Below are 27,420 nucleotides of genomic sequence, written 5' to 3'. Positions count from 1 at the left end.
TCTGTAGGAAAGTTTCCAAATGCATAACTGGGCCTCAGATCAAGATGCTGGAATCACAAAGCTACAGGTTTGGATGGGGGGGGAGGAAAGACACCACTTTCATATTCTGTTATACTTCAGGCATTGCAAAAGATTAACATCATACATTCTTTTTTGCAAAGCAGGCACGAAACCATTATTCCTTTATAATACAACATGACATAACAGATACTATTTATTATGCTTATTTGAAACATGGTCTAGATTTCCAAGTATTTATCATTTTAATCATTTTAAACAGCAAACATGGCAAAATCTTTCAAATATCAGAAATTTAAATGAACAGTTCAAAAATATATCCCTGCTTTTGACAATTGTTACTAACAGAATAATCTTTATCCTGGCAGCAAATTAAATTGGGTAGAGGACACCAAAAGAATGCATCTAAAGGGCAGAGGTTCAATAAAATTGTCGTAAACTCTTAAAGCTTTTGTTTCAGATGAGTCTAAATGAAAGTTCTATAAACATCATTCCTTTGTATTTTCTCTCATCTGTTCAGCAGAAGAATGGACCCACCACTACTTTGTCTCAGGGCACCTTTTACATCAGGATTAACATCTACAACATCTGCAACTTGAACTCATTTTTCAGTCAATTTGTTTAAAACTGGCCCTCAAGTCCCCGTATGCTTCTCTTCAAGAGATTCCAAGTCAGGTGTATTACGGCTTACCGCAGCTTCTAGATCTTAATTTTTCCCTGAAAAAAAGGGATGCTTTTTGTTCCATCCTATAGCTTGGAAGGTGGCACAGAATCCATCCAGCTGGTCCGAGAACTGCCAGTGAGAATGCTGAGAATCCAATGATTGTCTCCTAAATGAAAGTGAATACAGTAAAATAATGCTAAACAAACGGGAGTTTTTCCAGGGTAAGCATCCCATTGCCAACCAAATTATGGGATACTGTTGAACTTCTGCATCTACATTTCCACAAATGTGATGACTGCAGTGGAAAAATAATCCACAGGGGATTATTTTGCATGTTTGAACTAGAAGCTTAATAATCCATGTCAGCTGAAAAAAAAACAAGTTTTAGTCCACGCCATGCACAAGCACACATACACAAGGCACATTTGAAAGCACTCAAATGAGGTGGCAGATCTCCCATTTTCCTACAGAGTTGGTGCATTTTGTGCCTACTTATTGGGCTTTTAATGCAGATAGTCTTGATAACTATGCTTGATAGTTCCTGTAGCATAGCTTCCTACCAGTCATGTATAAGAGCTCTGGGCACCTACTAACATGGGAAGATTATATAGTAGAGCAGAGAGTTGCTGCTGAAGATTTAGTAATTAATTAAATGTCTTCTATAGTCTCAGGGTACTGCTGGAGAGTATAATCAAGGCTCATAAAGAGAATCATAGTTTTGGTTGGAAGGGACCTTAAAGGTCATCTAGTCCAAATCCACTGCAATGAGTAGGAACACCTGCAGCTAGAGAGCTGTATATGAGCTCTCCACAGAGATGGGATTTTGCCATATGTCTATCTGTAGAATGCTGTGAGAGCATCCCTGTTCTCCCAGAATGGACCGTGCTGTCCAGGAGGTGGTGAGAGGAGATATTCTGTGAGTGCAGAGAAGTCCCTGGGAAGATTCTGGGTTTCTAGTAAGGGTGTGGGGCAGGTCTGAAGAAACCTTTGTTGTATACATAGAAAAGAGCAGCAAGAGGAAGTTCTTTGGAAAAGACTGAGCCTTAGCTCAAGCTATGCATGAAGAAAGAAGTGAGGGCACAAGGAACTTACCACCAGTCCCACTTTCCCCTCCGGTGGAGAGCTATGGATGCTGCGGCCACTCCAGCGTGCAGGCCTGAGGCGGAAGAGCAGGGATGTGTGGTACATTGCCCGGACCATTGCTTTATCCCAGAAAGCAGTGTGAGGAATCCTGGGCAGGAAGCAACTAGTGATGTGAGAAGTTTCACAGTCCTTTCCTATTTTCTACTGCTCAAAGCCTGTTGGATGCTGAGTAGTGTTCAGTCCTGCTTGACAGTCAAGCCCGTTTATTTTTAAGTTGGATGCATAAAGCACCAACATAAGCCAGACTACAGCAGGCAGCAGCTGCCCTGGGGTCAGCAGTAGCAGTGTGTGTGTGCTGCTGAGTGGGAGGGAAACACTCCGGATCATGCAGGCACCTCCTACAGCTCAGTGATGGGGAGGTGTCTGCCTGCTGCTACACAAAATGGGGAGAAATGTTGGTCCTCATATCCATCGTCCCTTTCCCCATAGTCACCGAGATTAACTGCACATCAAGCCATATGCTCTGAAATTCCCATGTGCCCACACTTGTCATTCGTTTACCACCTTCAGTCTGACCAACAAAGACTGCTCCCTGTCCCTACTACAGAGCACATTATCTTCCTCCACATCCTACCCAAAATGCTGCTGATCCAGGTGCACTGAGCAGCCAAGCAGCCTGCTAGGCTACCAGGATTCTATAGCAGGGAAACATCACCTGCTTGCATGAAGCCACCTGCCCAGGCCTGACACCAAGGCAGTGTGTGTGACAGTGGGAAGTAGCAGAGAAGCAGTGCCACCAGCATTACTCACAGGGGCTGCTTGAGAAGTGGCTGTGCAGATACATGCCCGCTCTGTGCTCAGTCATGGTTGTGGCAAGCTGAGCTGTCAGCCAGAACCAGATCTGTACTAATTTGGCAACTCAGCTTGCAGCTGGAGCTGGTGTATAACTGGTCAGCTTTCACCAGCAGCAATCAGGCATTCAGCAGTCTAAGCACATCTGTGTAAAATGTGTTTCTTTTACACACAGAGGCTGAGAGGCACGAAAGCAAATAACTCTCCTCTCTGCTACAGTGGACCATTTGTATTCCAACTATTTTTTATAGATGAAATCTGTCTCCTGCATGCAGACAGGAAAATTTTCATTCAGTTTAATAAAGATGCAGTGCATTAGATTCTCTATTCATTTGACTAAATACGTTTTATTAATTTCTCCTGTTCTTCCTCTTGCCTTCAGTTTTCCTGGAGCATCTCCCCTATGAGGAGAAACTAAGCAGACTGGGTCTGTTTAGCCTTGAGAAAAGAAGGCTGAGAGGGGATTTGATCCAGGTTTATAAATACCCGAGGTGTGGGGGCCATAGTGGCAAGGCTGGTCTCTTTTCAGTAGTGCATGGGGACAGGACTAGGGGTAATGGGATGAAAGTACAGCATAGGAAGTTCCGCATGAATGTGCGGAAGAACTTCTTTACAGTGAGGGTGATGGAGCATTGGAACAGGCTGCCCATGGGGGTGGTGGAGTCTCCTTCTCTGGAGATATTCAAGACCCGCCTGGACGCCTACCTGTGTGACATGGTGTAGGGAGCCTGCTTTGGCAGGGGGGTTGGACTCAATGATCTCTAGAGGTCCCTTCCAACCCCTACAATTCTGTGATTCTGTGATTCCAAAGCTTGCAGCAGACAACTGTCATCCTTCGCCAGGTTTTCACCATAATATATCCTCCAAGCTCACTTCCAAGGCAGCCAGAAGCGCGGTGGTGGTGGTGAAAGCCTCAGCTTGAGTTTTTTGACAACATGCAGAATGTGTTAGGAAGGTGTGAAGAGCAAAGAGTTGTCAGTCTACACAAACAAACAACACTGGCTCCCTGATTGAGCAGACATGGCTGGTGTGAATATTATCAGTTCTGGGGTTTTGTTATCTAGGTACATTTTCTTGTTCAAGTTTTATGGAGGAAGAGACAAAAGGTTTTATTCCTGTTAATCCTGCCCATTCACTAAGTGTCTTTCCTGAGCAAAACAAGTAGAGAATTTTCTATAAATAAATATCTGAGAGGCATGTGTAAAGTAGTTAGGGAGCAAAAGACCAAGTCAACAGCCGTGGCAATATCAGACAAACATGCAATAAATAGCCCAAATCAATCAAAACTCCTAAGACATTTCCTCTAACATGAAGAGGTTGTGCTAGGTATACACTCTCAACTTTTTTTAAATAGCAGTTGTCAGGTTCTTCTGCTTGCTTGGGGTTCATATTTTCTACATGGAAAGTGCACTCCTCTCTAGCTGTGATAAGAATCTATATAAACTGAGATTCTCCTTTCATCTTCCAGCTATCTACCTGCACAAACCTCACCAGAATTACTTGACCCTACCAAACTTGGCAATTGTCTTCCAGATCTCTGCAGGTTTGCTAGAAGATGAGACATCCTATTTTTCTATCTAACCTTCAGACTGCTCAGCTGTAGAGTCCAAGCCAATCTTGCCACTATCATAGACCTCTGTGCACCATAGCACCGCATCCTGGCAGTTACAGCCAGCCTGTATGTTTTTACATAACAGTGAATAGCATTTATCAGGCTTTCCCTAAAAAATACTCAGCTGTTCTTGTCTCAGCACTGACCTTTCTCCTTTTCATCTAGGTCTCATTGGCTGCATACTGCTCCAGGCTCACTGTAATCCTGCTTGCATTGCCAGAGCTCCATATAGCATATACATGCAGCTTCTGAACTCTAGTTTGTAAAGCTTTTTGCCATTCTTAAGTTTGTTATTTCTACCTTCAGGAGCAGAAGGACTTCCAGGCTCTTCTGACTGGCTCAGATTACTCAGCAGCCCTCTTCTTCTCTACAACCTTAAAAAATCCCTATTATTCTGGTCCCACAGGACAGCTCCTTGCTCCTTCCATATTTTAAAAATATTTGCTCTTTAGACTGCAACCATCGGGATCATTCAATTTGGAGTTAATGAGGTTCCTTCTTTCATGTTCACTAACCAGGATCATTTCCTGACATGTAGCTGGGAGGTCAAAGCACAGGTGGTACTATCCCCATCAGTGTGCCACAAAAGTGCTTCCCCACAAGACACCCACAGTACAGCACTAACACTCTGGTGCTGTAGTTCATTTTCTCCCTCCTCTGCTACTGGGAAAGCTACAGATAACTGCATAAAGCTGTTTGAACAGTTTTACGTCAGTGTGAAGCCCTGTGTTTATTTTATTGAAAAAACTGAAGCAGGTGTGCAGGATGTTAATGCTTATTTGTATTTTCCACTGCACTCAGTTTCAGAATATCATTTGAGGGAAGAAAACCTGCTGCACAGAGAATTTATAACTGCCTTGCACACTGAAACTGAAATCCTTATTTTAAAGAGAATGAAGATTTATTATTGCTTGCAGGAAATCATGACACAATCGGATCAGATAGATTCCCCAACCTTGGAGGTGAACCCTATGAAAGAGGCAGAAAATGGATCATTCTGAGCTAAAATCAGCACCACTGCCTCCCAGTCTGTCCCTTCTCCCTGCCCTGCTACATTGCATGGGCAATCACATCACTGTAGCATGCAATCACAACATGTTGCTACCCCTTTCAACAGGTAAAGTGCCTTATTAGACTGGGTGCAGAATTACAACCCATGTTGAAATTTAACTGGAAAAGTAGTCTTCAGGACTTCTTATCACCAATCGGCAGGACAGCAGGTTTGTCACTCCTTGCAAAATATAATGAGGAATGACCTCATTGGAGAGAGATTTCTTAATATCCATTATAGTTTTAGGTTGGTTTTTGTTTATTTTTGGTTTATCTATCTTTAGTAAGATTCTCCCAAATAAAATCCCTCCTACTGTATTTGAAAGCCTATTTCTGTCTTAGCTGTTTCACAGATGAAAACATTTCAATTGCTCTGAACTAGTTCCTGAACTACTGCTGTGACAATATATTAAAGATGCTTCAAAAAACCAATGAATTCAAAATAGGTGTTTTACAGCAACGTAGATTTAGAACAGTTGTACTCATGGTGAGTTTTCATCAGTAAAAACTGATTAAATGATGAAACTTAAAACATCCAATTTTAAATAGAAGGAATCGTAATTATGTTGGTGGGATTTTTGGTGTTTTTTGTTTGCTTGCTTTAATTTGATTAAATGAGAAAAATTACAGCAGGGCTGAATTCTAAAGCTGCAGCTTTCTTACTGCGAGATTTGTAAGTGGAACAAAATCAATCCTATTTCTACCACTAAGTCACATCATAACATCTGACCTCGATAAAATCTAATTCATCTGATACTTATAAATGTGTCTGCTGCCAACAATATTCTATTTTTTCCATAAACTGCAGATCAGTAAAAATAAGAATAAAAATATAGAGGAGCGGGTGTTGATTTTCCTCTTAGTTACTTCTTCAAATACAGAACAACAAATGCTCCAGTTTGCAAATAGGAACTATTCTGAAGTTTATTTCTAGGCAAGATTCAACCTAGATGCATTTTTTCATGAATTCATGATCTTTTCATTCCGAGATTCACTGAAACTCGTGTTTAATCTACAGAGGCTCTTAGAAGGATGTCTGGGAAAAATGCTGGAAGTGTTTTTAGGAATGCAGCAATGTTACTTGGCCACACTGACTGCCAAACTACCTAAGCATAGAATCATAGAAAGATAGACTCATCAAGGTTGGAAAAGTCCTCTAAGGTTATCCAGTCCAACCATCAGCTTATCACCAGTATTTCTCACTGAATCATGTCCTTCAGTACAGCATCTACATGTTTCTTGAGCACCCCCAGCGTCTGTGACTCCACCACCTCCCTGGGCAGCCCATTCCAGCACCTGATTGCTCTTTCAGAGAAGTATTTCCTAACATCCAACCTAAATCTCCCCTGTTGCAACTTGAGGGCATAATGTCACTGCACATGGATCACCTGGATCTCTTTGAGCCACAACCTGGGCTTTTCAGTACTGATACTGCCACCTGGGGTCTGCAGAGCCAAGGCTCATTCCAGATTTTAACTAGAAGAGCTCATTAAATTTGGTTGTTCCCTGCAGTTCATTAAATTTGGTTGTTCTCTGCAGTTCTGTTTTGAATTTTTGACAAAACAGTGTTGATGATATACCAGTATTTCAGTTGTTGCTGAGCAGTGCTTACACAGGATCAAGGCCTACAGAGTCCCATCAGGAAATCATGTCCCTTGGTGCCTCATCCACTCATCCCTTGAATACCTTCAGGCACAGCAACTGCACCACTTTCATGGGCACACTGCTCCAATGCTTCATCATCACCATCATCATCATTAGCTTTTCATACTGTCTTTGTTTAATAATCCTAAGGTAATTTTTTGCTTACACAGCTTTGCTTTCCTTGCAACTTAAACCCCTGATGATTTTTGGTCTTCAAGACACATTTCCCACTGTAGATGGCACTAAATCATTGCACAGCAAAAAGCAGACTCATGCTTACCTAAATCTGTTTTGTTATATGTTTTTCCCTCCCTAGTAAGTAGCATGAAAAGCAACATAAACCTTCCTGCAACCAGGGACGGAAATACTCTCTGCCATGCTTTTTCTGACATACAGTACACAACATGTTTGTTCCGGGAGGTCAAATCATACAGTCATCTGAAGGAAAAGCTGGAATGCAAAGATCTCTTGATGTCTGGTATTCCTCCCACTGCCTTGGCACACCCGAATGCCAGCAAAATCCCAGTTCAAAGTCTGATCCTAGGAATGATCTGGTGCAGTAAGTCTGCTCTCAGAGGCACTGAAGAACTGGCAGGCAGTTTCACAGGCAGGAGTGTGAATGTGGCTTCTGGGTCAGCACAGAGGTAATTACAGCAAATGCTGCTCTGTTTCTGGCTGTAGCTTTTTCATTAAAAGAAACTACTTTTGAAGAAGGCTGAAAATTCAGTAAGCTCTTCCACCAGATATTCCTGTACACACTAAGGACCCAAACTGTCTGCTACCTCTCTTTATTATCACAAAGTTATCCAATATATTGCTAAAACTGGGAGAAACAATTCTTCAAAAGCATTGAAATTCCGCTGGAAAAATATTCTACTTTTAATAAAGGACCTTCATTTCAATCAGGGCATTTATCATATATCTACCAGTCAGTGACTACATTCCATCTTTTTCAGAGGAACAAAAGCAGTTTTTCATCACCAAAATTTCAAGATTTTATATATATTGCATTTAGCTTTTATCTCCTATTTAAATGGAGATGAGACTCCTCCACTTTTCTGTAGGGAGCTGTAAGAGAGCTAAGTGCTATTTATATTTTTTCCCTTGGAATCTGATGAATAAGCAGATGATGGTCTGGAGCCTCAGCCGGTATGAGCTGACATCGTACAACTGAAGACAGTGGCACTGGGCCAACACAGACAGAGGGAGGAGACAGCCAATTGGTATGACTGCTCAACAAACTGTATTTTGGACAAGAGAATCCCTATGGCTGGTAGTCATTAGTCAGAGGCATTTTTTCAAAAGTAAGCAAGGCTTAATACTCTTATTTGTCCAATTTGGATAAAAGTGCTCTTCTTGCTTTTAAAATATTGCACTTACTGTTTCTTTTTTTCCATCAGATCCCCCACAACACATAACTTTTTGGCTTATTCTTCTGTTGCAAATAGGCATCACAAAGTAATTACCACACTCAATTCTGGGGATTGATGCTATTCTAAGACCCAGCACAGAGCCAGGTCACCAATTTTTCTAGGTGATCTTTAGCATTTTTGTCTTCTTCCTGCAATGCTCATTTTAATGTCCAAAGTTTGGTCACTAAGAATTACAGACTGAAGGTGAATTCTGCCCATAGGAATGTAATGACACAGCCCCAATCCCTGCTAACCACCTACAACACGCCTCCTTTGTGCAGCAAAGAAATGCAATGCCTAACCCTAGACCGATCTCCCCAGGTTTAATTCAGCAGGGTCTGAACCACCAAGAGATATTATGTCACATTAAATACTATCTATACATATATCATATACATATATCTATACTAATAAAATAATGCTTTGGAAAGTGAAGAGACAATCAGACACCAGAAAAACTACCAGAAACTGACATCAGTTCCTTTCTGTTCTTCAGTAAATGGTGGAGCCACTGTCCCAAGAGAACCTGAGAGGCCTATCAATATCTATCCCAAAACACCACTTGCAACAGCTGCTTGAAGAAAAGATTAGCTCTAAGCAAAGCCAGTCTCATCATCTGGTGCATCAGGATCCCTTTTTTGTTTGTTCATTTTTCTTTAGAACAAGAAAGGCTGAGGCAATAATAAATGTACCTGTGATAGGAAAAATGAAGAGGAATGAGGAAACTGACACATGCAGCACAGAAAGCAATACCAGCATACCATGGCTGATATATAACAAAGGTCAGTTTTAAGGAGGGATTTGAAAATAGTCATTTGCACGGATCTCCTCCCATGTACATAGGATGGCTTAAGGCAGAGGATGAAAGTGTTTGAGAGAAAACAAAGATCAGCATGCACTGAATGTTAACTTCAAAGGCAAAAGTGAGGTGGAGTCAAAAGCTTGAAACATTAGCAGAACCAGATTTTCAAGAAATTATTAATTTAAACAACAGTGAGGTTCTATCAATTTAAGTTTGCTGCATTCAGGGTAGACTTTATCTGTTAGATCTGTACTTATACCATATATCCAAAAGAACTTGAATTCTTTCAGTCAACATAGAACTACATCTGACACAACTTAGAACTATTTAAAAGGGGCTTCCAAGGCAGAAACCTCATTAAGTAATTGCTGTAGCTCCCGCTAACCTGAATGGTTTGCATAGGACATACGCATACCCCATATTCTATGTACACAGGCATGCCAGTAGAGCAAATTCTAATCCATGGCTGTGGCAACCTGGTGGTACAGTTTCTCATAGCCAGGATTCATCCTATGAAGACAATAGGACATTGCTACAGCAAAAAAAAAGTACATAACCTTCTCAGATCTCATCTTTATATTGAAAAATGGCAACAGATTGAAAAGTGCCAATATTTGTGTGGTATTCTATTTATTTTTTCCCCTTTTTCTCTCCCAAGAGGAAACTTTGCTCCCACTTTTGATGTTAGCTTGGGTCTCACAGTAGGAGTCATCAGTCTTCATGAGCTATTAATTGTTAATGAAAACCTGTTAATAACATTTTGTCTATTCTTACATGGCTCAGTGGAATTATAGATCTCTCTAGCAACATCAGCATCACTACTGTCCTATAACAAAACACTGGCCAGTAGCAGCTGTGGGACAATCACAGTCAGAGGTCTTCTGAAGCAAAAATCCTCATCCAATGTCTCATAGCTTTCTTGCATAGTTTTGGAGTACCTCAGGACAGGAATTCCTAATTAATTTATTTTCCTTCTCAAATTCTCCTTCAAAAAGGCAGCATAATGAGGAAAGCAGGCCAGCTGCAGTTGCGTGCAGAAGCATCATCAGCTGGGGTGAGTTAGCCACTCTTCTAAGATGCCAGATGCTTTTGAGTTTGGAGAACTAGGTTCTAGGCAGCAAGCAAGGATTTAGCACTGATGGTGAAGGAAGGATAACTGCAATCCTCAAAAGATGACAGACACACAACAACCAGGGAGGAAACAAAAAGTGGTAGTGACTTCTCCTCCACTGGTCAGACCCACACTGTCCTGTTGTGTCCCAGTCTCCCAAGAGAAGTGCTTTCAAACTCTTGGAAAGAGAAGGCAGATCCTTGCCAGTTCACTGGTTGTTTCCTCATGCTCTTCAACCATGAGTGCCGAGGGTAGTGCTAGGAGAAAGTCTGAATGGATAGATACAATTGCAAAGTGCAAAGAGCAAGGGTGAGGCAGCAGAGGATTCAGCTCATAGTCATTTTTCTTTTTCCAGTTATGAATTCAGGTCAAGGAAGTGAGAGATACATCTTGGATGTGTATTCATCTGTGTAAATTGTAGCTGCAGAGGGACTTTGGTTCTCTAAGAACTGGAACAATTTTCTACAAGCTATTGGATAAGTGTTCTGTTAATCTTGGACAGAATGGGAGACAGTGCCTTTGCTTTGGTTAAAGTATCAGAAGGAGGATGGTCCAGTGAGTTAATTCCCTTAACACTCCAAATATTCATACATTAATGCAAGAGGTGGAGGAAATAAATGATAAACCGTAGGAATCTTAAATACAATAATTGACTTACAGCTCAATTAGCACAGCTGAGAGTTACTGTGTTACCAGAATGCTAATATACAGGCAATGATCAAGAAGGAAAAATGGACAAGAGTGGTGTCACAGGGACACTAAGCAGGAAAGATTGTGGTAACAAAGCTTCTTGAGAGCAACTACCAGAATTGCCAAAGCTCCACATTTGGAAATAACAGAGACTTTGCCATCTGTACATATAGTAGACAAAAAAGATACTGAACAGATTGTCCAGCTAAGTCTTGGAATGCACTAGTGATGTGTTTATTGAGAATACAGCTAGAAGGGAGCTCATTCTTCCATTTAATTCCAGGAAACAGGAAGGAACCAGTTGAGAATGTAGAGGGGAAAGGTGGATGAGGCTATGAAATAAGTGTTCCTGTTTTTCACGAAGGAAAGGAAGAACAGTAAAATGAAGTTAATTAATTCTGCTTTCCCAAAGTCCAACCAACTCAGGGATCCCATGGAAAATATGCCTAAGAGGAAAAGGAATCTCAGAAAATTGGTACCTTTTCAGAGGAACAGTATGAATGGCACAGTAGCAAAATAGAGCAAGACAGGGAGATACATGTAACAAGAAGGCAACTTGCCTCAGCCACAGGCAATTCAGCATAAAGAAGAAGAAATACAAACAAATAGCAAAGGACAGAAGACAGTGTGAGAGATGCAGTAAACAAAAAGTAATGATGGCCAATATTACACTGCTGGAGAAAAATGTGTTGAGATTTAAACACAAATGCATCGTCTGTAAAGTACTTGAAGGAATCACCACCAGTACATGGTAATGGTAACACTTGTGCTACAGTGCGGCTTTCAGTTCGGGAATCTACTTGAAGAATGGTGTGAACTAAACAGGAAGACAACAAAAATATGTGAGGAGAATGATCAAGAACTAAAGAACACATCCACAGTGAATGAATCCATCATCAACACTGAAGAAATCAGGATTGTTTCACATAAAAAAAGAACTGAGGCAGAAGGTGACTGTCTTCCAAGACTCACCCCATGAAAGGTGGTGCAGAGACTGAGGGAATAATCCGTCCCCCTGTGCTCTCTGCTGACAGAACAATGAGTAGTAAATCTAAATTACAGAAAGGGAGATTTAGACGTGGCACTAGGAAAATTCTGCTGTTTGTGAGCAATCCTTCAGAGTGTGCTACTCTCCTTAGGAAGGACTGGAGTTCTCCATCACAGTGACTGCTTCTTTCAGGGCTGTCTCTCCTGAGCACTAACTACTTTTCCTGTTGATCTCACTTGATATGCCAAAGCCTTCCAGCATCTGAAGGTGTTGTTAGTGCTGCCTTTTCACCGATGATGACAGATTGTTTCAGTTTGTTTCTAACAGTACATTTTTTTTCATAAACCAGACTCTCTGTCTTGTCCAGACAAAGCACAGCTTGACGCTACCTTCACAATCCAGGTTTTGTTGCTAAGGCAGTAGAAAAAGCAGTAATAATAACTTTGCAACATTGGTCCATCATTGATCAAACAAGATCTCAGGAGGGCTATATCAACTGGAATCCAAAGAACAGACTTTACATACATGTCATCATTTCTTCCATATTGTATGATGTATTCTCAGTGCTCATCTAATATCATCCTTACAAGCATGAACTTCCTTCAATTAGTTTACCAATATGTTAAGCACAGATTCCAGCCTGTGCTATATATTCAGCTGATGCTGTATAACTTCAAAAGCTGCACCTAGATTCCCATGATTATTTATTTTTAACATAGGCAACCACATTATATGCCATCCAGATCCAACTGGGTCATTGCAGGGTCCAACCAGATTTATAGGCTTATAGGAGAGACCTGTTCTGGGTATAAGTCAGGGCTGTACATAAGAAAAAAAGTGTTGTCCACATGTTGACTTTTGCTCAGCACATTGCAGAACTTGGAAGCTGCAGGTGGCACAAGGCATCATCTGCAGCCAAAGCAAGCAATTGAGTTCATCTGCAGTGGGTTAGGTTTGGCATCTTTCTCTCCACTGACAAACTGCAAAGAGCATTATCACACGAACACAGGAGTCTGATGTCATGTCTTCTCCTCGTGTCTCTTCAGAGCCCTGTGCTATACCCTTATTTTCTGCCACCTGCCCCAGAGAGGCCCTATTTACCACCTCTGTCACAATGATAGTTTGGATGCCACTATTTCACCTCATCAAACTCACCAGGCTTCTTAGAAGTGCAGGGTGGCTCTGTACCCCCTAGCAAATCTTTTATGAGAGAGGCTGTAGGATGATATATCATGAGCAATGTGTGTGAGTATGGTGAATACCCTACTAGCAAATTTTAAAGTAGGTATTGATGAATGTTCAGATAGTAAGAAGGAAAACAGAAAAAGAATAAAATTAAAGAGCTAGTAATAATCCACATCTATATATTTGTAGAATCTCATCATTCATCACTGACAAAAAGGAAGCTTGCTTAGCATAATAAGCATCAATTTCCAATCTATTCTTCAGCCCTTGAGGATGTAGTTACAGTGAATTATACAGCAATAAACAGATAGCAGTAAAATTATTGTAACCTTTTCTTTAGCTTTGATTTACTGCCCTGAGCACCATAAAATTGAAATTGGTGTAGAAACACTGGAAAAAGTAATGATAAATTGGACCTTAAGGACTTGATCTGTAAAACTCAGTAGTTACACTTCAGATGGTCGTGAATAAAAAGGTGTTGCTTTCAGAAAAACAAAATTGCATTCTCAAATAACACAGCTGGCAATTCTCTGTTAGGCAATCAGCTATAACTTCTGCAGTGTGGGGTGTGACCCCAGCTATCACTGAACATTATGCACATCCAGTTCTCTCAGTGGTTTGCAAGAGCATTTCTGTACACTGTACAATGATACCTTACAGTTCATTTGCAAACTCTCTAGAGCATGTACTGGAACTTGAGTTTGGCTTGCCATTCAGCTTTGTGGGACCCTAGATTTGATTAGGGCATCCACACAACACAGCAATACAAATACATCATTAATAATGATAATCAGTAGACATGCACATTTGGAATGAAAAGAGAATGAAGCATCCAAAAGTCTAAGAAATGAACCACGGACGAGAAATGAATCAGTGGAAATGAACTATTTTTTTTGCCAACTGTTTCCTCTTCAGTAAACTCTGACAAATATCCAGGGGGTATTTCAAAGCTTGAGCTTCTCCTAGTGCAAATGAAGAGTAAATGAACCACAACAGACATTTGGGTTGCTTTTATTTTTAACAAGTGGTGGCATATAATCAATTTTTCCAACCAACATACTTGATTTTGGAGATAAAATGTAATGTGCACATACAGTGATTTCCATCACCAACTATTTCACAGAAGACCTTGCAAAAGAATGAATAAAGCATTACATCATCTAAAATGAGCGGAGGGACTGAGAACCGTTGCGTAGCTCAGACAGTACCTAAATCTCTGCTTTGTTTGTTTAAAGAGAAGATGCCATTTCACAATATCTAAGGCATGCATGAGGCTTTGCTTATTAGGACATTAAGAAATTATATTAAATCAGACAAAATGAACATCTCTCAGTCACAAAGAAAACTGAAGATCAATTTACTTCTGAAAGCACTGTATGAAGATTACAATTATGTGATCGGGGAGGTGATGTGTGTTCAATATGCACATGCTCTGGGGGTGTATGTCAGGTGGTGTGAAACTCTTACGCTCTCATCTCAGAAAACATATTTACCTGCAAATAAAACCAGTTAGCTTCCATTTCCCACTCTTCCACAGCAAGATTTTGATCTCAGTGTTTTACAGTCTGACTCCAAGATCCCACATGGCAGAGGGATCTGATCAGCTTACTTTTGGCCTGCTTCACAGCTGCCTACTGCACGAGACCACATAGTCCTCCAGAGACAGACACTGCACTGCAGGCAAGGGGTGACCTCAGTGCTTTAAAAAGTCTGGAGCAAAAGCAGGAGGTGGCCTTCCTCACTTCCAACCTGCCAGATGTCACCCCAACCTGTTAACCAACACACCATTTGTTGCTGAGATATAAGCAAAGAAGCTTACTTTAGCAAGGATAATCACTGCAGAGCAAGGTCTTGGCACTCTAATCTAACAAGCCATTTTGACTACATTCTGCTGTTTTGGGTTTTGGTTTGTTTGTTTGTTTTTATATATTAGAATAATAAAAAATGCCAACAAAGCAAGCATTCAGCCTGCAAGTTTTCTTTTCCTTCCCTTCTCATTTTCACTGTTTGTAAGATTATGTGCCAGGCTTGCTATAAGGAAAAATGGATTCTTGTTTTTATCTAGTTATAGATCTAATAGTCCATATCACCTGAAAACCAAGCTGGTATATTGCTGAGGGTATATTCTCTCAGTCTAAAGGCTTTGTGACCTGAATTTTACTATCCTAACTTCCATTAGTTCTTACTTCTGTTCTGATCTCAGTAAAACCCTGTGAAAGTTGTAACAAAGATATTATAAATAATGGATAATTTTGAGAAGCATTGTCTCACAGATGGAAGTTAGCAATTCCACATGTCCTAAAACTACTGCAGTTTAGTTTCATATAGATCTGTGTCTCTCAGTTGTTTTCTTTGAAGGTTAAAACAAATGAAGACTTTTCTGTAGTTGTAGCATTTATAAGGACCCAAATGAGAAATTGATCAACAAGCACTAAAACTATATATATGCACAGAAAAGCATACGATCATATGCCACATTTCTACAGGAATCCAACCAGTGCAGAATAGAGCTACATTAAGCACTGAGTAATGTGGTATTCAGTACTGTGGTACCAAACAGCAGGAAATGGGAAAGTGGGTTAGGGCAGGCTTAAGAAAAAGAATTGAAGAGGAGAAGGCTGTAGCAGGCAATAGCTGGAAGAAACTGAGCCCTGCCTGCCAGTGAATCTGATTAGCTCTTCAGACAACAATGGCAACCACAGACAAGTTGGCTTTTAATGTACTGGATATAGTCTCCTCTGAACATCTACAAGCATAACATTCAGAGTGTGAATTTTATCAAATTGGTACTCTAAAAAATCCCCAGCTCCCTCCAGTACTGTGAATATAGAGAAGCCAAAAGCTGTGTATCTCAGATGCTAGTGTATCAGATAACATATAATTAACTAAGATGGTTAAACAACCAAGGAAAGCAAGATAATAACCACTGGCCCAACTAACTGTTTCTCCTCCACTTTTGGAATGGAATCCAGTCAGAGAACAGTCTACAGAATGGCCAAATGTATCAGAAGTTGTTTTTTTATTTAGTTTCTTGGTAAGCCATTTGGTAGCCTGGAATGTTATGCAAAGTGGTAGTTAGAGAGGTCTGCTGCATTTAGGAAAGCTAATTACAGAGTGGTTGGAGGACAGAGAGATGCCAACTGGGAGGAAGGTTCCACTTCAAAAATGGAAGACCAGTAAAGGCAGGAGGGCATGTAATCAGTCAGAGCTCGCTCTTATCAACCAAGAATGATCATAGATGTAGCTTCCAGCTTGCTGCATGTTATCAGCCATGAGAATCAATCACATTTTTTACCTGTACGTGAAATTGTTATCTCAGACCCTCTCGTATACAGATGTATGGTACTGAGTAGATCTAGAGAACAAAAGTGGTTCGATTTACTCGAGCGGTTTCTTTGGCATTTATTACTAGTCACTTTCTCTGATTCAGAAAACAGTGATCTTACAGGAAGAGTGGTTGGTATGTTTTGAACACAATGGTCCACATGCACCTTTATATCAATCAAGTGTAGCAATAGTAGCATTACTGCCTGTGGTGGAGAAAAGCTACAAACCCTTTCACTACTAACACTTAGTGTCACTCGGGTGTGTAAAATGCTAATTCACAATGCTGGAAGGAAGAAGGAAGAGGGTTGGAGCTTCATGGTCCTTGAGGTCCCCTCCAACACAGGCCATTCAGTGATTCTGTGAAGAGGGAAAACAGTGCACGCTTATTTCTGGGTTATTATAAGCTTAAGCATGAAAAATCAAGCTGGAATCTGTGGCCTGCCTGCCCTTAATGAGCTCCCAGCAGTTTGGAAGCACGAGGAGCAAAGCTCACACTTGATATAAGCAGCTTAAGGAAGGCTTGAGGACAAAGAACGTGTGCTGATAAAGCACCCGCACTGGTGTACCTGCGTACAACCATGAAACCTGCCACACAATCCAAGCTACACCTGTACGCATGCCCCAGACGTACCATCCCCATCAGCAGACAGTACCACGGGCCATCATTGCTCTCCCTTTCACACCACAGCTAAACTCAACACCCTCCGCCATCACAGCTCCACCCACTTGCTCCCACCCCTACCGCGGACCACGTGACCCGGACTCCGCAGCGCTGCCGCGCATGCGCCGTTCCCGCTCCCCCTGCCCGGCCGAGGCAGGGGCTGTGAATCAAAATGGCGGCGGCCGGAGCGGGGCCGGGAGGGAGCGGGTGGCGCTGAGCGGGGAGGATGGCGGCCGCCAACGGCTGCCGGAGGTGAGGTGTAAGGCGGGCAGGGAGGAGGGCCGAGCTCGGTGTCACGGTGCGTGAAGGGAGGGGGGTGAGATCGCCGAGCACCCTCCGCCGGGGCTCACGGGGCTCCCGGGGCCGGGACGTAGCGCCGCGCTCCGGCCACGGTCTGTGTACCCCTGGGGCTGCTCGTCGCGCTGTGCGGGCCCGGGGGGTCCCCGCCGTGCGGGGAGCGGCCCTGCCCGTAGCTGGGAGAGCGGGGCGGGCTCGGCCCGGGGGTAGCACTGGGCTGGAGCGCGAGGGTCCGGCCCTAAGGCCGCTCCTGAGCTGCTCTGCTGTCGCCGTGGGGGTGCGGAGCTGGGTCGGGCAGCAGCCGTGCCACAGCGGACCCCAGACTGTGCCGGAGTTTCCCTAGTGCTGCTCCCGGCTCAGCTCGTCGCTCACGGGCAGGTTTGGGGAGCGCACCGCGTCCCTCTGTTGTTTCTGAGGGAACTTGCAGGGCTCTGTATGCTGTGCCTCTGGAATATTCCTGCTGCGAGTGGGATACGGTCCTGTGTCGGTTCGTGCTTCTGCTTGCTCGCCTGCAATATCCCTTCGGAGGCCACCCGGTGAAAGAGGACACACAAGTGAAGTGTTAGCGTGAAATACAGCGGAAAGGTCACGGAGTGTTCATTCAGGCCATGATTTATGCGTTTACTTCGTGTGAGAATTTAGCCCCAGTGTTGTATGAGGTTCTGCTCCAAACTGGTGTAACATAATACACACATCTGATGTGTTTGGCGGATGCACTGTTGAGATGCGGTCACCTCAGGTTTTACCACATACTGCATGCTGTGCTTTCTTGTAGAATTGGGGAGAATAAAAATAGAATCTTGGATGTAGAAACTTCAGTGCTTGTAACTTTGTTGAGGCTCTGAGCAGCTCAATGACTTAAAGCTTCACCTGCACTGTCTGAAAGATATAGAGGAGGACTGTTCTTCTGAGTCTTCTATGTTGCTTCATATGTAAACCTTAGCCTACCTTCTCCATTTCTCTGTCATTATGCTGCTTTTTGTGAGGAGGGGGATTCCTGTTTAGATCCCTCTCTACTTGAGCCTTTTGATTTTAAGAAAGCAGGACAAATGTTTTCCTTCTTCCTGCTCTCCTCTTGGGTGCAGAACCAAGTGTTTCTCATTTAGTAGCATGCAGGCTCTGTTGACTGTATAGTTTAAAATGAAGATAACGTACTGTGAAGGTATGGCTTGTGATGTTCTCCCCATTCACAGAATAACTTCATGTTGTCTTCGTTGATCAACCACAATGTAAGTGACCCATGTAAGAACTTGTTACTTTGCTGCACCAAGTTACTTTGTATAAACTTTGTATCAGTTCGTGCTTACATGTTAATCTTGGTGAATAAGGCTTGTGTCTTCAGTTACGGTATTAAGCTGCCAGTTGCTGCCTGTTTTTGTTCAGATTAGTTAGACTTCCACAGCTGAACTGCATTCAGGTGATCACAGAAATAGAGGTGGATGTTTCACATCAGATGTACAGCTGGTATTTGTTTCTCTTTGTAGGTTCAGGGGGAAGAAAGTATTGAATCCTTTGTGTTCTGGCTCAGCTGCACTAACCATTGTTTTTCTTGCTTTCAGCCTTAGCCAGTGTATGAATGGGGTTGATTCTCTGATCTAATTTTGTGTGTTTAAGCATAAAAGGAGCACAGACACGAGTCATCTTGATTAGCTTTTTGTGGCATTATTGTAACTGCTGGTTTCTTAATCCTTTTCTCCTAATAACGTGAGGGGAGTTTTCTTCATAGTTCTAGATCACTTGCTGAGTCACAGATACAGTAGTGTTGTAATGCTTATAGTTGGCATTGACTTACTTACAAAGAGTCATACATGAAAGAATTATTTTTATAAGTGCTCCTGGAAGACTTGTATGGACTTGCAATTTCTTTTTTTACTTTTTTTTCCCCTTCGTTTTTTAAGCTTGTCTGGGATGCTCAGAACTTTTCATTATGGAGGCGAGTTTCTCGTTCTTTAAGTATAATAGAATATGCTGTCTTTGCAGCCAACTGTTTGAATACAATGCAGTGGAACTGTCAGAGCTTGATGAATGGACTAACAAAATAGGGAGCTTGGCTTTGAAAGAGGCTTTTCAAGTTGCTGCATAGCTGGTATCAGGTTTACACCTGTCACTGTTGGTAACTAACCCAGTAGCTTGGACAATGTCTTCCTCTGTCCTCCTTTGCTGTTTGCAGTGGTCACTTGTACGTGGTCCTGTGTGTGGCTGTAGCAGGATAAGCAATGCTAGCTAACCTTGCTGCTGTAGTAGCCTGTGGTCTTGATATACTGGACCACATATAAGGAAAAGCAGATGTGCTCTGATAGCCTCACAGTGATGACAGAGGTAATTGTGGCTGCCTTGCGGAATCAAAAAGACATAACATCCAGCATGGAATAATGTGAACTGCATGCAGTCCATCTTCCGAAGAAGAATTAAGTGTTCTTACTACTAATCAAAATCTGAGTGCTCTTGTGGCAAATCCTGATAGCAAACTGCTAGGTTCAGTCTTAATTGTTCTTTTTGCATTTCTGAGCACATTTACATTAATTTTTATATCTGTTACTAGATCACTGACTTGTAACACTTTCTCAAACAACAGGACTGGGAAACCTGTTATACAGATTTCTAGTGCAGGCTGGGAATCCTTGTTCAGATCTAAGTTTCCAGTGAGTCATATAATTACTATATCTGTGTTTCATTACCGAAGCTCTTTCAAGAATGAGGCTTATCAGTGTATCTTTGCATAGAAGCAACTATGGATTTTTAGAGCACTATCTCCTTTATTGCTACCAATGTGCTTAAACTATAGTATGAATGGACTGCAGATGCAGAGTTCGGTGATCTTAAGTTATTGTGCCTCTTCAATCTGTCCTGCACGTCTCCCAAGCAGGATGCCAATTGTGATGATGCCTTCTGCATAATGAACGAGTGCTAGAGGATCTGAAGTGTGTTTTATGTAGACCATGTCAGCCTTGTCTTGGTGTGAGTAGAAATGGGCAAGAAGAAAAATGGATAGGAAGGAGTTGAATGCCAGTGGTGGGATGTACAAGATATTTTGTAGCTTACTGCCTGAAGTTCCATGCAGCTTTAGCACCATTTTCAACATGTTATTTCCCGTCTTTTGGTCTGTTGTTTCTGCTTCTTGTTTATTTCCAGTGTTCCAGCATGAGGTGGTCATGTCAGAGATTTTACCTGCAGCCAAAGTGATCTGAATGCTCTCAATTTCTTGGGACTAGAGCAGAACACTCTCTTGCTTTATTGGGGTACATGTGAGGTTCTCAATGCATGTTTAGTTCAAACACTTGCCCACAGCTGCTTTTTCCTTTTGCCTTCAGTCTCTTCAGCTGCATTGGTGAAGCTGTTTGCATTGCTTCATTCTGAAACTAATATCTGAAGAATAAATGACTAAAACACAAAACAGCTTTAGATAAGGCCCTAGGTCTGGGGCATCATATTTCTGTGGAAATGTGCTGTGCTTCCATGTAATAGAGGCAAGGCCAGGTAGTTAACATGGCAGTGAGTCGGTGCCTCAAGCATGTTGGGTTGAAGTACGTGTGTAACTAGATAGTTAGGTTTCAATCCAATTTGATTACTTCATTGTGTGCAACTGCTGTAGAGCGTTACGCCAAGCTGTACTAACTGTTACTTTAACAACTTGTAGAACTTGTGAGCTTTCTGATCACTTTTCAGCCTGCTGAAGTTTTTCTGATGTCTGTAGATTTAAATTATTTCTCTAAATGGAAAACAGGAATTACTATGTTTTACCAGAGTGGTACAACATCCAAGGTATTTTAACAGCGGTCAATCCTGATTAGGTAGAAACAGCTTTTAGTACAATGAGTGTGGAGGGGGAAATTGGATGGGTAGCAGTCAAGGGTAATGTTTTTACAGATTGGTTTCTTAAGTTTCAGAAGTATCTTCAGGAGATCTTGTTTTGTTTTTCAAATGTGACGTTCAAACACTAGCTGTTATCCGTGTGCCTGTTTGGTTGTGAAGTCCTGTTTGATCCTTGTGCACAGATTTTGTCTGGGTTCTCCCTTTATTTTCTGCGTAGTGTTCAAACTTCACTGTTCAGTTGTTCCTGTATATGAAGGATTGGATATTTTATCTTCCGTTCTTTGCTTTTCTTAGCTGTAGTGGACTGATAACACTGTATGATATTATGAACAGTAGAATATATTTTTTAATCTCTCGAGAATCTCTTTCTAGTGCTGCTGGTAGTACCAGATCTTTAACTGCCCTGTTTTATATGGGCTTACTTGAGGATACTGACTTGAGGCTTTTAAGATGAATCTCCCCTTCCTGATGTTCTTCATCATTTCAAGTCTTAATCATCTTCCATTGGGAAGTGCTTTAGGCACAGATCAAGCTGCTTAAGAACATGTGAGATCCCTCTCTAACTTGGAAGCCTTGTCCAAAGTCTGTTAAAACTGTTGTGCTGTAAAGCCATTTCATGCTTCTACTGATGGGAACTGCGACAAAAGTGAAAAGGTTTACTTGAAACAATTTAATGACTATTGCTTGATGTTTTAGTTACGCTTTTTGTGAGAGGACTCCTTTTTTACAGTCCAGTGCTGAGATTTGAATTCAAGTTTGGAATACAGGGACCAAGAGTATCTGTGTCTTGTGAAAGCATCATAGCATAGTTAAGTTGCACCTCTTTAAGTACGGGTCAGTCTTTTATGAGTGACTTGGTAGATTGCTTTGCAATAGGAAAAAATTGGAATGCTGCTTTGCTTATCATTTGCTACCCAAAGTGTCTGTACTGTTGTGAAATATGTAAAATGCTTCAGCAATGGGTAGGTTATTCTAATTGCTTTAACAATAATCAGTATAATTGATTAAAGTTTCTTTTCATATTATTTTCCTGACACTAAAATTGAGAGCTGCCTGGGGGCTGAAGTAAAAGCCTTTTAAATTAATAGATCTGATCAGAAACCAGTTAGCACAAGCCCAGAAAATATCACCTACCTGATTCTTCATACCCTTTTGATTCTCTCCTTCTTTTTGTTTTTCTTGATGATTCTTGATGTGGATAGGTGATAAAACTGGTTCCTTGACTGCTGGAACTAAAGAACTAGGCTTACTGTCGCTTTCATGCTCTTTGACTTTGTTGAAGAAGATGCAAGCCCTCTTTGAAGCCTTCCTGCTGCTGTGATTATAGTGCTGATCTGTGTAGATTCTGTAGTGTTTAATAGGAGTCTGTGCTGAAGCTTTTTATACAACTGGAGGCGTTTAGAGGATTTCTCATCTACCCAGATATTTGCTTTCTTAAAATATGTAGAAGGCTGACTACTTCAGGACATGCTTGTGATATTTAGCTGAATGACCAGGGCATTTATATATATATATATATAAATATATATATATATATGGTTTAGGGGTTTCCTGTAGGTATGGTGAAGGGGAGGACGGTTGGACTAGATGATCTTATAGGTCCTTTCCAACCTTGTGATTCTATGATTCTATGATTTCACTGGAACAGGTTGCCCAAGGAGGTTGTGGATGCCCCATCCTTGGGGGCATTCAAGGCCAGGCTGGATGTGGCTCTGGGCAGCCTGGTCTGGTGGTTGGCGACCCTGCACGTAGCAGAGGCATATAAACTGAATGATCTTTGAGGTCCTTTTCAACCCAGGCCATTCTATGATTTCCTCTTGAAGAAGGGAGGGATGTGGACATACACAAAGTGAGATTTTCTATTTTTCATTAAGAAAAAAAAGGCTAATCACATACAGAGTTGTGTTAAAGGTTGATGTCTTGTACCTTAGTCTACCCTGTAATCTCAGTTTCAGATGTCTGAAGAGGTGAAATAAATACCCCTCTGCCCACATTCTAGAGATTCTTCAAATTTATAGATCAGTGGATTTTTTTTTTAAGTCATAGTAGTGGCTGCAGTTGAAAGAAATCAATTTCCTTGCACTTTCATTTTAAGTTGAAGATGCCTTTTTCAGTTTGTTATAAGCTATTTGTAGGAAGATTTTTAAAATGGGTTTATTGTGCTTCAGGCACTGGCTTGACAGAAAAACGGCGAGTTGACAAAATGTACATTGAAGGTTTGTGTTATTCAGTGTAATTATGGCCATGATATTGAACGAGGAGGAATCTAAGCTGTGTTAGTATTCCTTACCTCTTGAAAGGCTATAGTTGGTACTGGTGAACTGAATGAATTTACCACAGTGTCTACAAATGAGTTGTTGAGTGCTACGGCAAGGCTTTCCCCCTTCTGTTCCCCCCAAGCCCATGTGTAATAAATAACTCTGTCCCTTCTGTAGTTTATTTGTGCATGATTTGAGTATTTAGCTTATCTCAGTTTTGGGTAGGAATGCATTTGTTGCCTTAGCAGAGCTGGGATGTGAGATTCTAACTTTTTAAAATCAAATGGGAAGTTAAAGAGACAATTTTATCTCTTTTGGAAACATAACATGGTTTGGATCAGGCGGTGTACCTGCTGCTTCCTGATCGTTAAATCTCTCTATGTTTTAGTCCTTTATTGAATGCTTTTGGAAACATGCATTTGGACTTGAAATACCAAAATAACTTCTTAGTATACTAGGGCTGTTGTACGGTACAAGATTATCCTGTCTGTAATGGTGCTTTGTAGCTGAGGATGCGATTTTGGAGGCTTAGTAATTCATAGTGAAGTGACTCAGATATGTTTCTGCACTGGATCAAAACAGCTGCTTCTTTAAGTAATTGAATCTAAACTTAAAAAAAGAAAATTAAATTCTTGCTGTAACTTGGGCTCCTTATTAAGTTGCTTTTCAGGCTTAAACTACAAGGTTTCTGTAAACAGTAATACTCAGAAGTATAGCCCTAAATCAGGCTTTCCAAAAGACATGTCTGTACTGCTTAGGGCTTTTCCACTTAAAGGAAAGTGCTGATTGTTTTGCCTTGCTGCATGTTTATCAAGATTGTTTCGTTTCTTTGAGAATATCCAAAGTAATTCTGTTACTGTGTAAGTTACTTATTTCATTATTGGCTCAAAAGTTACCAGTCTAGAGTAACAGGCTTGTGATGATGTACTTCTCCATCACCATTAGGGATCTTTCCATTTTTGCTCAGCTTTCTTCCTCCTCTCATTCTGATTTACTTCAGCTCCCAACTTTATTTTTCTGAAGAGCTAACTTAGCAGATAGCACCTTATGACTAGGTTTTATCTTCATCAAGGCTGAACTGTATTAAGCCCTTGGTGATTCTCAGCAGTCTTGAGAACAATTATTTAAACAGCTTGTGAATTTGCTTTTCATCTGTGTTTTAGTTTTGGAAGAAAATGTAACTTGCTTTTTCTTCCCCTCTCTATATAGGTCTATCTGTATATATGTGTGTGTGTGTGCGCAAGATACGTATGTTGATGGTTAGAATGGTCTTACTTGGAAGTAAGACTGCTTTTTTTCCCTCTGGGATTATTGAAGATTTTCATATACCGATGAAGTCTTCAAATATGGGAAGAATTGAAGAAGGTTTGAGAAGTGTAACATGCACTGGCAAAGGCACTTCTTCCTGTACTTCTTACTCTGAATCTGCCGGAATAGTAGCATCAAGGAAAGATGAATGAACATTCTCATAAAGTGAGATGAAGAATAAAAGGTTGTTTTAATGAAATACTTCCTCTAATGAGTGCAAACCAGCAGTTTTGCTTTTACTCTATAATTTCTAATTGATGCTTTAGGAGGATCTTACTTTTGTGATCTCTTAAGGCAGCTGAAAAGTTTAATTTTTATGAAAGGAGAGAGAAAAGTTAAGGCATATCAACAGTGTGCTCAAAGGGCAACCTTCTATAACTGCCATCTTAATGTCTGTACCTGTGAGGCACGTGTAGCTACTGCTGTATTCATTCAATAAAACTGAGTAAATGAATGGTGCATCGCTCCTTTAGACTCTTCTGTAGAACCTGAATGTTCATGTCACAAGATAAAAAGCAAATGCTTTAGAAATGCAGAGAGAGCTTCTCCTTTTTGCCAAGAGGAAAATGTGAAGAAAGATCCAGCTTAATTGCGGCTTAACTGCTAGATTGGTTTTCTGGCCAAGCCTTTCCTTCTTTAATTGATGGCTTTTACAATAGTGAAAGTTGCATTTGAAATATGTTATTGTATCTGATGAGAACAAACATCAGATTTTGAAGGTATTTAGTTCTGGCTGTGGTGGTGTAGAATTGAAGTGTATGTACTAACGGGGTGATGTAACTCTTTTTTTGAGGATTTTGATAGTTTCTGGTCATACCTGATGTTTTTTGAGGAGAGGTGCTGTAGTGCTACTGTCTGTCTTGCCCTGTGCGCTCTTATGTTTATGTACTGGATGTCTGTTTTCAAACAGACCTTTGAAGTGTTTGGTATCAGTTGTTATTATATAAATGTTATGTGTTGAAGTCAGTGTGGCTTTTAAATTTGCCCTTGATAGAAAAGCCCAACCAAAATCTTTCAAGCATGTAAGTTTTTCAATAACTGCTTAAAGTCTTACATATAGTGATAACTGATTTGTACAAATAAGTGTGACATCACCACTTAAGTTGTGTTTTGGTACTTCAAAAATATATATCTAGGGAGGGGAAAAAAGAAAGGAAAATAACTTGTGGGTTTGACTTGGAATATCAGACTTCCTCAAAGCATCATTGATCTATAAGCAGCTGACAAGCTCTCGGATGAACTGTACACAGTATTTATATAGTAATTAACTCATCTTTATATTGCTGCCTGCTTCATTGTGTAGCCTAGACCTGGAAGAGGCAGCCATGTGTTGTTAAGAAATGGGAGTAGAGGTAGCATGTAACACCAAAACCTGAGCCTTGGGAACAGTAGGGGAGAGTTCTGACCCTGCAGCGGGGTCAGGTGAGTCACTTGTAGCTGCTGAGCCTTAGGTCAGAGAATTAAATCAATGGCTGTGAGGACAGAGCTTTGCATAGCTGTGAGGCAGCATAATAGCAATTGTCTGCTCCTTCTGTATTGATAGCCACGTCTTGTTACAGTTGTGGTTGACTATCAGACAGACCTGTAGAACCTTTATTTATTTATTTTTCATTACCTGAAATAGTTGTGTGACGGATCAGCCATCTGAAATAACTTGTTCTGGGATCAGGTAAGCCCCATTTGAAGGGAAGCAGGAAAACTGCTTGACTGGAGCAGAAAGATGAAGGGAAGTATGGCTCCTTGTTGCTTGACTTTGGTGGCAATGCTGGATCATGTAGGTGTCAAGATCTGGTGGGCAGGGGGACCTTGAAAAATAGCTGCCCTGTCTTCCTCAATGGGACATCTTCAGTGATGGTTGCTACCTTGAAGGGCTATTAAGCACAGCCTAGCTGAGAAGAACAAAGTACAGATCAAAGGAGAGGTGGTGGTTCAACCTGGCTTGATGATCAACATTTTATAAGTGAAGCACTTCCATGGTGAGTCTTGGCAGTAGTCAGCACTGCATACCTCACTGTTTTCTGCTAGCTCTGCCCTCGGTTTGCAGACAACTTGAGGGAAATCTTTTCTCCTTCTAATTTCTTAAGAGCTATGTAGCTTAAAAAAAGAAAAAAGTGTTCTTGTAAGTGCTTTCATTAAGATGTTTAAATTTAGAGTGGCAGATGACTGAATGGGGACAAGTGGCAGAGCTGTACTTGAAGGGCAGAGCTACTTGCAGCTGCAGCAGAGGATCACAAACAAACATGGTCCTGACAGATCCCTGCTGTGGGTTATGTTGCTTTAAAAACGTTTGCCTGGATGAGAAGGAGACAGCTCTGCTGTAGGAGTGAGTGCATGGGACTGGGAATGCTTATTTTTGATGGTTGTGCCAATGGACTGTTAGTCAAACTGTATGTTGTGTTTGGCTATGGGAAGCAGGAAGCCTTCTGATTACTTCTTGCTCTGCTCACCTCCTGTGATGGCATTTGGATCGTTCAGGAAACTGTTACAGGGAACTAGCCATGCTGGGGAGGAGAACCCTGTAGGAGAGATTTCTCTTATTTAGTTGTTGACAAAATGGAGCTTCATGAAGATGGCAATAGTAGCTGAGGTGAGCGCTGCTGAAGAAATGTGTGGGGAACCACAGTGTCAGTGAACCACCTTATTTT

At 41.3% G+C, this 27,420-nt stretch overlaps 1 protein-coding gene across 2 annotated transcripts in view; it reads left to right on the top strand.

Annotated features, from left to right (window-relative positions):
* The first annotated feature begins 17,217 nt into the window (after positions 1–17,217).
* Positions 17,218–27,420, top strand: part of BTBD7 (BTB domain containing 7) — a 53,151-nt gene continuing 42,948 nt past the window's right edge. For both annotated transcript variants that reach the window (XM_015865242.3, XM_015865241.3), the window contains exon 1: positions 17,218–17,351. The gene's annotated coding sequence lies outside the window, so the exon portion shown is untranslated. The remainder of the gene's footprint in view (positions 17,352–27,420) is intronic.

This window comes from Coturnix japonica, chromosome 5, assembly GCF_054131305.1.
Source record: "Coturnix japonica strain WE chromosome 5, WE-NBRP24, whole genome shotgun sequence".
Lineage (NCBI taxonomy): Eukaryota > Metazoa > Chordata > Aves > Galliformes > Phasianidae > Coturnix > Coturnix japonica.
Note: the sequence above shows the minus strand (reverse complement) of the source record. Positions and strands in the feature narration are given on the sequence as shown.